We start from the raw sequence: 9,996 nt of genomic DNA, 5'->3' as shown, positions 1-9,996 counted from the left end.
AGGTGGAATCATACAGTATTTGTCTTTCTGTGACTGGATGATTTCACTTAGCCTAACGTCCTCAAGGTTCATCCATGTTGTAGCCTGTCTCAGAATTTCTCTCCTTTTTATGGCTGAATAAGACTCCAGTGTGTATGTCGACCCCCTTGGGTTTCGTCATTCATCGGTTCATGTCCTCGGTCTGCTTGGAGCTCTGATGGTGGGCCCTTACTGTTGGGATAAGGATGCAGGCCGCTGGGACGCCTGGGTGGCTCAGTCGGTTAAGCCTCTGCCTTTGGCTCAGGTCGTGATCCCAGGGTCCTGGGATCGAGAACCACATTGGGCTCCTTGCTGAGCAAGGAGCCGGCTTCTCCCTCTGCCTGCCTCTGTCTCTCTCTCTCTCTGATAAATAAATAAAATCTTCAAAAAAAAGAAAAAAAAAGGATGCAGGCCGCACCTGCTTCTGCAGCCTCCGCTGCCCCTGTTCGTGACCCCAGTCCCTTCCCCAGCTCTGGTCACACGGTCCCGTGCGCTCTTTCTCTGCCTGGGTCGCGGCCCAGCATTTCTCCCCGGTGTCAGTCCGGTGGCTCTGAGAAGCCGACTCCAGGAGGGGATTCAACATGCCAAACTTTTATTCGGGGAAACGTGTTAGAGAGACGCTGAGAGAACATCACAGCTGCCTTAGTGTCCCTGCCGCGCTCAGTCACGGAGGGCGGAGAGGGCCTCGGTGGAGACGGATGGATCCCAGCGCCCACCCGCCAGCGCGCTGGGGCAGCCAGTGAGGTGAGTTCTTCCCGCCAACGCGGCCCTTCTCGTCGCCAAGCAACCTGTGCTTCCTCTGCGGGGCTGCTTTTTGATTTTTAAGGGCAGACAATATCATCTTATGTGGTTTTTTTTTTTTAAGATTTTATTTATTAGAGAGAGAGCGGGCACATGAGAGGGGGAGGGTCAGAGGGAGAAGCAGATTTCCTGCTGAGCAGGGACCCCGATGCGGGACTGGATCCCCAGACTCCAGGACCACGACCCGAGCCAAAGGCAGTCGCCCAACCAACTGAGCCACCCAGGCGCCCTTATGTGGTTTTTGATCTTAGCATTTTGCATAGTATCTCTGGCTTCATAGTTCTCAAATGTTTGTGGTCTGAATGCAGAAATAGAAATATTCAGAATTTCCTTTCTGTTATGAACGACTTTGTGTATACCTTTAAAAAATGTGTTGGGGCGCCTGAGTGGCTCAGTCCGTTGAGCAGCGGACTCTTGGTTTCCGCTCAGGTCATGATCTCAGGGTCCTGGGATGGAGCCCTGAGTCAGGCTCCACACTCAGCAGGGAGTCTGCCTGAGGATTTTCTCTCTCCCTCTCCTTCTACCCCTCCCCCTGCTCACACTCGCACGCTCTCTCTCTCTAAAATAAATAAATAAATCTTTTTAAAAAATTAGGTTAAAAATGTGTTTATTTTATAGCATAAAGCCCAATATCTAGTCCCTGCCCAGTGGAGGGTCTGTGTGGGGTGCTGGGCCCACGGGGGTGGGAGGCAGTGTCCTGGGAGTAGGGGTAGGACTTGGTGAGGGGCGGGAGGTGGATTTGGAAAAAACTGCATGGGAGGAAGGCACTCATCCAAGAGAATGGTCAATCTGAAAGGGCTGTGCAGAGAGAGAATGAAGGTCTGAGTCACGAGGGAAGCCTGCAGAACTGGGGGGCAAGCCATGGCCGGGAAGGAATGTTTCCAGGCAGGGCCTTATTAAAGGTACAGACTCTGGTTGGATGCAAAGAAACTTGTAAAACGATGTTCTAATCTGGAAGGACTTACTTTCTTTTTATTCTTTCAGCCATATAAAACAAAGATTATTTTTTAAATTGGGGGACACAATGTATTGGCTTGAGTTTCCGCTATACACATTCCTCTCTACTGTGGCTGGGTAATTCACGCAAAATACCTTGTTCTTTGCTCCTGGGCAGAAAAGGCTGTTTTAGGCTGATGGCTTTGGACGTCAGTCCTGAACTGTCCTCAGTCACTGAGGTCTCTGAATAGATGAGGATGCCCTGCCATGCCTCAGCCCATTCTCCTAAGTCTTTCGGGAGACCTATACATACAGACTCCTTAGAGATCTATATAATGCTTATTCAGTACAAAAATGTTCAGCTGCACGTGTACTCTGAGAAAAATAACTGCAAGGCCCCTCCTTTCCCTGCAGGAGCTGAAGACCAAGGAGACACTGCAATGACCCTAAACTGCCCTTCCTTTTATCTGGCGCTCAGCTGGGCTGCAAGGCTGCAGTGGGCCTGGCAGATCTACTGTTGCGGGGCCTGAGGTGCCTTCCAGCTAAGAGCAGCTGGTGTTTCAGCTCTTTCAAACCACAGCTTAGGACCAAATCACGACAGGAATCTCCAAGGGTAGAGAGGATATACAAGGAATGTCACCCCTCGATAAAAAGAAATGATTTAGCCTCCATGTGACGCAGATAGGAATTTCACTTGCAGTGAGGAATGTTTAACTAGTTCATTCTTTTGTCCTGCCCTGTGGTTTACCCTGGTCTAATGCACCCTTAAAAGGGCAGAGATGAGGTAACACGGTTTCTCTTCATAATCTCCATCCCTATTTTGTAATCCAAGAAACCTGTCAAACAAGAAATGTTCCTAAGTGGCAAGATGTTAAAACATGCACTTCCCCAGGAGAAAGTAAAACTGTCTGGGAAAGGGAAGAAAGTGCCTGCTCTTTTCACGTTGTAACTCATCCCTAGGGGAGTTTCTTGTGTTTGGCACCCCGCATTGGCCATTATCAATATTTGAAGTAACTCTGCCACAAGTTCTCATTTCCAAAAAGCTTCATTAGCAAAAGTTGCGCTCTTCATGCCGCTAAGAGTCTCAGTGCTACGTGGAAAATGGACCTGCAGAAGAACACACTGGAGGATGTGCACACGGTGATGAGCAGCCCTTTCCTTCTCGATAAGAGACAAGAGGCTTATAGGAAATATTTTTGGAAGGAATAATCTAGTAGCAGGAATGAACTTTAGATTTAAAATAAAAAGAAAGGGAGAAAGGATGACTTCTTCCTAAGATAAAAGGTGGGTCAGAAAGCAAGAGAACCCCAGGCATCCAGAAGTGCAGAGTGGAATTGGGGAGTGTGTCAAAAGTGGACCAGAAATTAGAAAGGGAAGCTGAAAATACACAAAGTAGATTTTCCTGTGACCTAACCCAATTAATTTCCATCAATGTACTAACAAAGAGAAATTGTGCGCCAAGCACTAGAGGTTGGTAAGCTTTCTTTTTTTTCTCCGTAGGCCTTGTGAGCACAGCTTGGTAAAACTGTGTATTGTATTCTCTAAAAAATTTGTTTGGGCTTAAATTCAATGTGGTAAGTGGAATGAAAAATTTGGAAATTTCTCCTAACACCTAAAGGTCTTTGTAGATTTATGATAATCCAACGCCTTTATATTCATTTGCATATTAATTTCTCTTCCTGTTACTTTTTTTAAAAAAATGAAAAATGTCTTCCTGTTCTTACAGTTTGATGGAATATAATTGCCAACCGTCTCTTCATCCTACTATTGCATTGTTCTTTAACAAAAAATAAAACCGAGCGAGAAGGATACTATTAAAGCCATTTAGTTTAGTATTTCTTTGCTTGGTCTGCTTTTTTACTCAGAAAAAAACTTAAAATACATATTTCCATTTTCGAAATTTTCACAGTCTTAAAAACAAAGTTGGACTTGCACTTTCTCCCTCAAATGGAAACTCATGTAATTCAAGGTACCTCACACAGCAACTGAACAACTCAATTACCTCCTTAAACCATATTGCAAAAACAAAAGGAAAAATTTATGCATTTAGATTTCTATTACCAACTCCTTTGACTTACTCGACAGGAGAAAGAAGCAATAATTGGCCAAAGGCCACACCCCCTGTGTGGGCTGGTTGACGGGATTTGCCTTCTCCACGGCAGCACCTGCACACCACCCAGCCTTAATAAACCATCGCATGTGCTTAAGGCCACTAAGAAAAAGGGGGAGGAGGGTAATTGGTGCTCCCCAGTGCTCAGCAGCACAAAAACACAGTTGCCTCATATCTGTTTCAGGATATTGGGTCAAATGGGTTAGCCCACACGCTGACATGAGAAATGGCCCAGACTTCTGCCCTTGACTCTCTCTTCTCTGTACACTCTTTGTGGGCAGTCTCATCCGTCCCCAGGCTTTGCTCTCTCGTGGTGGTAATTTCTAAGCCTCTGTGGAGAGAAGACTGACCACCGATGGCTCCAGCAGCTCCCTTCGGTGTGCCTAACGGTCTCAGCTTCACCGAGGGCCCCCAGCGCTGTCAGCGTAAGTAGGCAACCTCCCTGATACCCAAGCTAGACTCTTTTCCATCTGCTTGCGACACTGCTCTTATTCTCACCTTTGAAAAGCACTGTTTTGAGCAGTAGGGCTCAGCTCAAAATGTATCCATCCAGCTGGATATATAGTATAGTAGTATAGTATAGCAAAGTATAGCATGGGTTGATGCAAGAGGACACGGGCATCAGGGTGGGGCCGCCCCTCTGCCTGCAATTCCCGCCTGCCCTGGGTGACGCTGTGGCATTTGTCTAAGCCATTCACTCAATAATCTTTATCTTTTGCCTGGATCTGTCCCCTGAGCTCCAGATTTTAATACCCTATTGTCTGCTTGCCCTCCCTTCTCGAATGCCCCACGGGTTCCTGAGACTCAGCATTTTGTCCTTCCTCTATGGACCTCCTTCACTTAATGGAATCATTACCTTCCCAGATCTAGAGGCAAAACATCAGAATCACCTTCACTGTCCACAGCCTAATGAAATGAAATTTAAATTGTTGCTGATATTAAAAAAAGAGAGGGGGCGCCTGGGTGGCTCAGTTGTTAAGCGTCTGCCTTCAGCTCAGGTCATGATTCCAGGTCCTGGAATCGAGTCTCGCATCGGGCTCCCTGCTCCGCGGGAAGCCTGCTTCTCCCTCTCCCACTCCCCCTGCTTGTGTTCCCTCTCTCACTGTGTCTCTCTCTGTCAAATGAATAAATTAAAATCTTTTAAAAAATAATTAAAAAATAAAAAGAGAGAGAGAGATTAATATTTGTGGACTATTTTGTGGCTAGCATAATCCGAAACGCATACCAGGTACTTGAGGTGCGGTGTGAAGGCTGCTACAATTTCCTGTCTGGACTTTCTTAATTGACCCAGCATGAAAGTGTTTCATGGATCAGGAATTGTATTTTGATTTACATTTAAATTGATATAATCCTTCATGTTAATGTAGTTGATCATTCAATAAATGTCTATGGGCACCTGGGTGGCTCAGTTGGTTAAGCATCTGACTCTTGGTTTCGGCTCAGGTTGCGATCTCATGGGTCCAGAGATCAAGCCCCAGTGGGACTCCCTGCTCAGTGGGGGGCCTGCCTGAGATTCTCTCCCTCCCCCCCTCCCCCAGACTCACTCTCATGCTCTCTCTCGCTTTCAAATAAATAAATAAATCTTTAAAAAAATGAATGAATACCAGGTGCCAGATCTGGTACTAATTCATTTGGGTTTAAACTTTCACACATATTTCTTTTACATAGGTAAGATACCCAGGACAGCTTCTGGTATCCCTGCATCATGTTTAATGGCTCCTTTTCTCATTTTCACAAGTTTGTGTTTGGATGGCAAATTATATGGTCACCCAACATATATCTGATATATATAATCTGGATGTCCCCTTGTTTGACATTTTCTAAGCTGACCCTGCCCTTTAATATCTAATCAGTTTAGGGGTGCTTGGGGGGCTCAGTGAGTTAAGCATCTGACTTTGGCTCAGGTCATAATCTCAGGATCCTGGGATGGAGCCCGCTGTCCAGCTCCCAACTCAGTGGAGAGTCTGCCTGTTTCCCTCCCTGTCTCTCTCCTCTCCCCTCCCATTCCCCCTGCTTTTGTGCCTACGGGCGCTCTCTCTCAAATAAATAAATAAAATATTTTTTAAAAATTAAAATGAAATCCAACAAGTTTAGTCTGGGCCCCCATTCTGAGTGGCTGCAGAAAGACCCTGCCTTTTGTTAGATTGTCCCTCTCCCTGGTGTGAAGCACGTGGAGACTGAGGTTGTGGTCTTTCTTTCCTCACTGCCTCTTCCCGAGGCCATATTTCTTACTAGCCAAAAACGCAAAGTAAAATAAATATCCCTAAGGACAAATGAAAAGTTTAAAGTAAAATATCACAAGGAAGGGAGAAAATTAAGAGAAACTAAAATGTAGAAATTAAAATATAAGGGTTAAACTACAAATGTAGTGAAAACAAGCTGTCACAAGATCCAATGATCCCATTTAATTATAAGATAAAAATTAAAAGCTACCACACGTAAAATAAAAACACGAATACAGATTTAAAAAATTCTCAACTATACTGGGAATAAGCAAAAATTCAAAAGGATAAAAAAGCAAGAATATTTTTAATGGAAATAAAAAGGCGATGTAAGGGAAACAAGATAGAGGCTGAACACTCGAAGAATGAAGAACTGCAACAGGAATGGGGGAAATTAGATAAAATGAATGAAATGAGATAACACATGTAAAATGCTTCTCACAGTGAAGTGACATTGCCACAGCGCTCCATAAAACAAAATTTGTCTCTAATAAAACCGGAAAACAAAAGATGAGGTGGGAAAGAGGGGAGCAGGGAGTAAAGAGCCCCACTGGAAGCAAGCCAAGTGTCCCTGGCAAAATGCCAACCGAGACTTCTCAGTACTTGGCTCCCTGAGAGCTGGGGGATAGAAGGCAGAGGCATTACAAGCTCCCTTCCCCTGCACTTTGTCCCATGTCCCATGTCCCCTCACATGTCTTTGTGGTATCTATGACCCACAGCTGTCTGAAAGAGCCTCACCACAAACAATTTTGGGAGAGAGTCAGCGTTGGTTAACTTCACACATGCTCAGCCACCAGCTCTGTTCTTTGAAATCCAGAAGAATGGCATGCTCAGGTATCTAAAAGTGTCTGGCAAAAAAAAAAAGGCGGGGGCGTGAGGAGCTCCTGGGTGGCTCCGTCAGTTAAGCGTCTGCCTTGGGCTCAGGTCATGATCCCAGAGTCCTAGGATCGAGTCCCACATGGGGCTCCCTGCTCAGCAGGGAGTCTGCTTCTCTCTCTCCCCCTTCACCCCACTCGTGCTCTCTCAAGTAAATAAATAAAATCTTTAAAAAATAAAATAAAATAAAAAATAAAAGTGTCTGGCAAGTATTTGGTAATCCCCAATGTAAGCAAACAGATGGCTTTTCATTCTCACCTTCAGATGAAAAAATATATCCTAGTGTTGATGGTGTTTAGTGATAATATGATCACTAATTTAAATAATGAAAATCTATGCTATATTTCTTCATAATATAATAGAGATAAAGAATGGGTTTTAAAGTAACCTGGATGTTGAAGCATTTAACTGATGTTGAAACAAAAGGGTGTTAGAATAATGTTGTAGTAATCAAAACAGTACGGTAATGGCACAAAAATAGACACATAGATGCATGGTACAGAATAGAGAGCCCAGAAATAAACCCCTGCCTATATGGTCAGTTAATCTATGGCAAAGGAGGCAAGAGTATGCAATGGGGAAAAGACAGTCTCTTCAACAAATGGTGCTGGGAAAACTGGACAGCAACATGCAAAAGAATGAAACTGGACCACTTTCTTACACCATACATGACAATAAACTCAAAACGGGTTAGAGAATTTATAAAACTCCTAGAAGAAAACACAGGCAATCATTTCTCTGACATCAGCACTAGAAACATTTTTTTAGATATGTCTTCTCAGGCAAGGGAAACAGAAGCAAAATTAAACTGTGTAACTATACCAAAATTAAAAGCTTTTGCACAGTGACAAGGCAATCTACTGAATGGGAGAAGATATTTGTAAATGATATAGTCAATAAGGGGTTATATCCAAAATATATAAAGAACTTCTACAGCTCAACACCAAAAAAGCTCAAATAATCTGATGAGAAACGGGCAGAAGACCTGAACAGACATTTTTCCAAAGAAGACCTACAGATGGCCAACAGACAAATGAAAAGTTGTGCAACATCACTCATAATCAGGGAAATGCAAGTCCAAAGCACAAGGAGGTATCACTTCACACCTGTCAGAATGACTAAAATCTAAAAGATAAGAAATGACATTTTACTGAGGATGTGGAGAAAAGGGAATCCGTGTGTGCTGTTAGTGGGAATGCAAACTGGTGCAGTCACTGTGGAAAACAGGATGGAGTTTCCTCAAAAAATTAAAAATAGAACTGCCCTATGATCCAGTAATTTCACTACTGGGTAGTCACCCAAAGAATAGGAAAACACTAATTTGAAGTTATATACACAGCCCTATGTTTATTGCAGCATGACTTACAATGGCCAAGATACAAGAGCAATCCATAGATGACTGGCTACAGATGTGGTATATAGACACAACGGAATATCACTCAGCCATTAAAGAGAATGACATCTTGCCACTTGTAACAACATGGATGGATCTAGAGGGTATAATGCTAAGTGAAATAAGTCAGACAGAGAAAGACAAACACCATATGATTTCACTCATATGTGGAATTTAAGAAACAAACAAATGAACAAAGAAATTAAAAAAGGGACAAACAAAAAAACAGACTCCTAAGTATGGAGAACAAACTGGTGGTTGCCAGAGGGGAGGGGGGTGGGGAAATGAGTGACATAGGTGAAGGAGATCAACAGTACACTTACCTTGAGCACTGAGTAACGTACAGAATTGTTGAATCATTATACTGTATACCTGAAACTAATATCACTGCATGTTAATTATACTTCAATAGAAAATAAAATAAAAAAAGATAAAAGAAAATAAAGAAAAGGAAAAAAATGGGTTTAAAAGTAACCTGGACTTTGAAGCATTCAAGTGATGTTGAAATAAAAGGGTGTTAGAATGATGCTAGGAAGTGAAAGATTTCTGGTAAAGTGAAAGTAAAGATTCTTTTCAGGACAAGGCACACCTTAGGAGGAGGCAGTTTCAGGGTTCCACACAATAATTGATATGCCTCTTTAAATACAAGAAGACAACACGTATACCCTCAGGAGATAGACAGGCTTACCTAAGAGAAAGAGGTAAGTGTTAAGAAATCAAGCCAAAGGTAGGGAATCAATTGAGGAAGCGACTTTGCAGGAATCCTGTAGAGCCCTTCATGCATGCCACACATACTGTAGAAGCCCTTGGGAATGCTTTGGGTCAGGAATGCTTTGGCAGAAACCCTACTGTGATAACTGAGACTCTAAAACCTGGGTCTGCCTCAGATCACCCAACTCAAGTGTGCATTCAAGAAGGTGGGGTGGGGCTCGAGAATTTGCATTTCCAACAAATTCCGAGGTGTTCTGGACACTCTGAGAGCCACTGGCTTCTATTTAAAGACATGTTCCTTTTCTTGCGTAAGAAGCAGATTGGAGGTGTGTGGTTTCTGGTTGGCTGTGGCTCACTAAGGTCTTTAAGGGCAAGGTCTCTCTCTAATGTACCCTTCTGATACCTTTGGGCATTAGCTGATTATCCCTAGGCTTGTCCCCTCATGGTCACAGGATGGTTAACACAGCTCCAATAATTTCACCTTCACATCATCTCATTGAAGGCAAGGAGAAAAAAGGAATAGTACAAACTTTTCATTCCCCAGGCTTTGTTTTTTTATCCAGAAAGAACATCTTTTTCAGAACCCCCAACCAACTTTCCTTATCTCTCATTGGCCAGAACTGGATCACTTATTCCTGCCCAAACTCATTACTGGCATAATGGATGACGTGATAATCACTGCCTTAGTCCAATAATAATTTGTCCCCTGGGACAGGGAGAGGTATCTACCTTGCCTGAAATCAAAACAGGAATGGCTGTTCAAAAAGTAACAAACATTGGGGCACCTGGGTGGCCCAGTGGGTTGAATGTCAGATTCTTGATTTCGGCTCATGTCATGATCTCAGGGTCGTGGGATCACTAGCATCAGTCTCGGAGTTCAGCAAAGAGTCTGCTTGAGATTCTCTCTCCTTCCTCCTCTGTCCCTCCCC

The sequence above is a fragment of the Eumetopias jubatus genome, unplaced genomic scaffold (assembly GCF_037043125.1).
Source record: "Eumetopias jubatus isolate StellerSeaLion01/CBP00866 unplaced genomic scaffold, mEumJub1_p1.0 scaffold_6, whole genome shotgun sequence".
Lineage (NCBI taxonomy): Eukaryota > Metazoa > Chordata > Mammalia > Carnivora > Otariidae > Eumetopias > Eumetopias jubatus.
Note: the sequence above shows the minus strand (reverse complement) of the source record.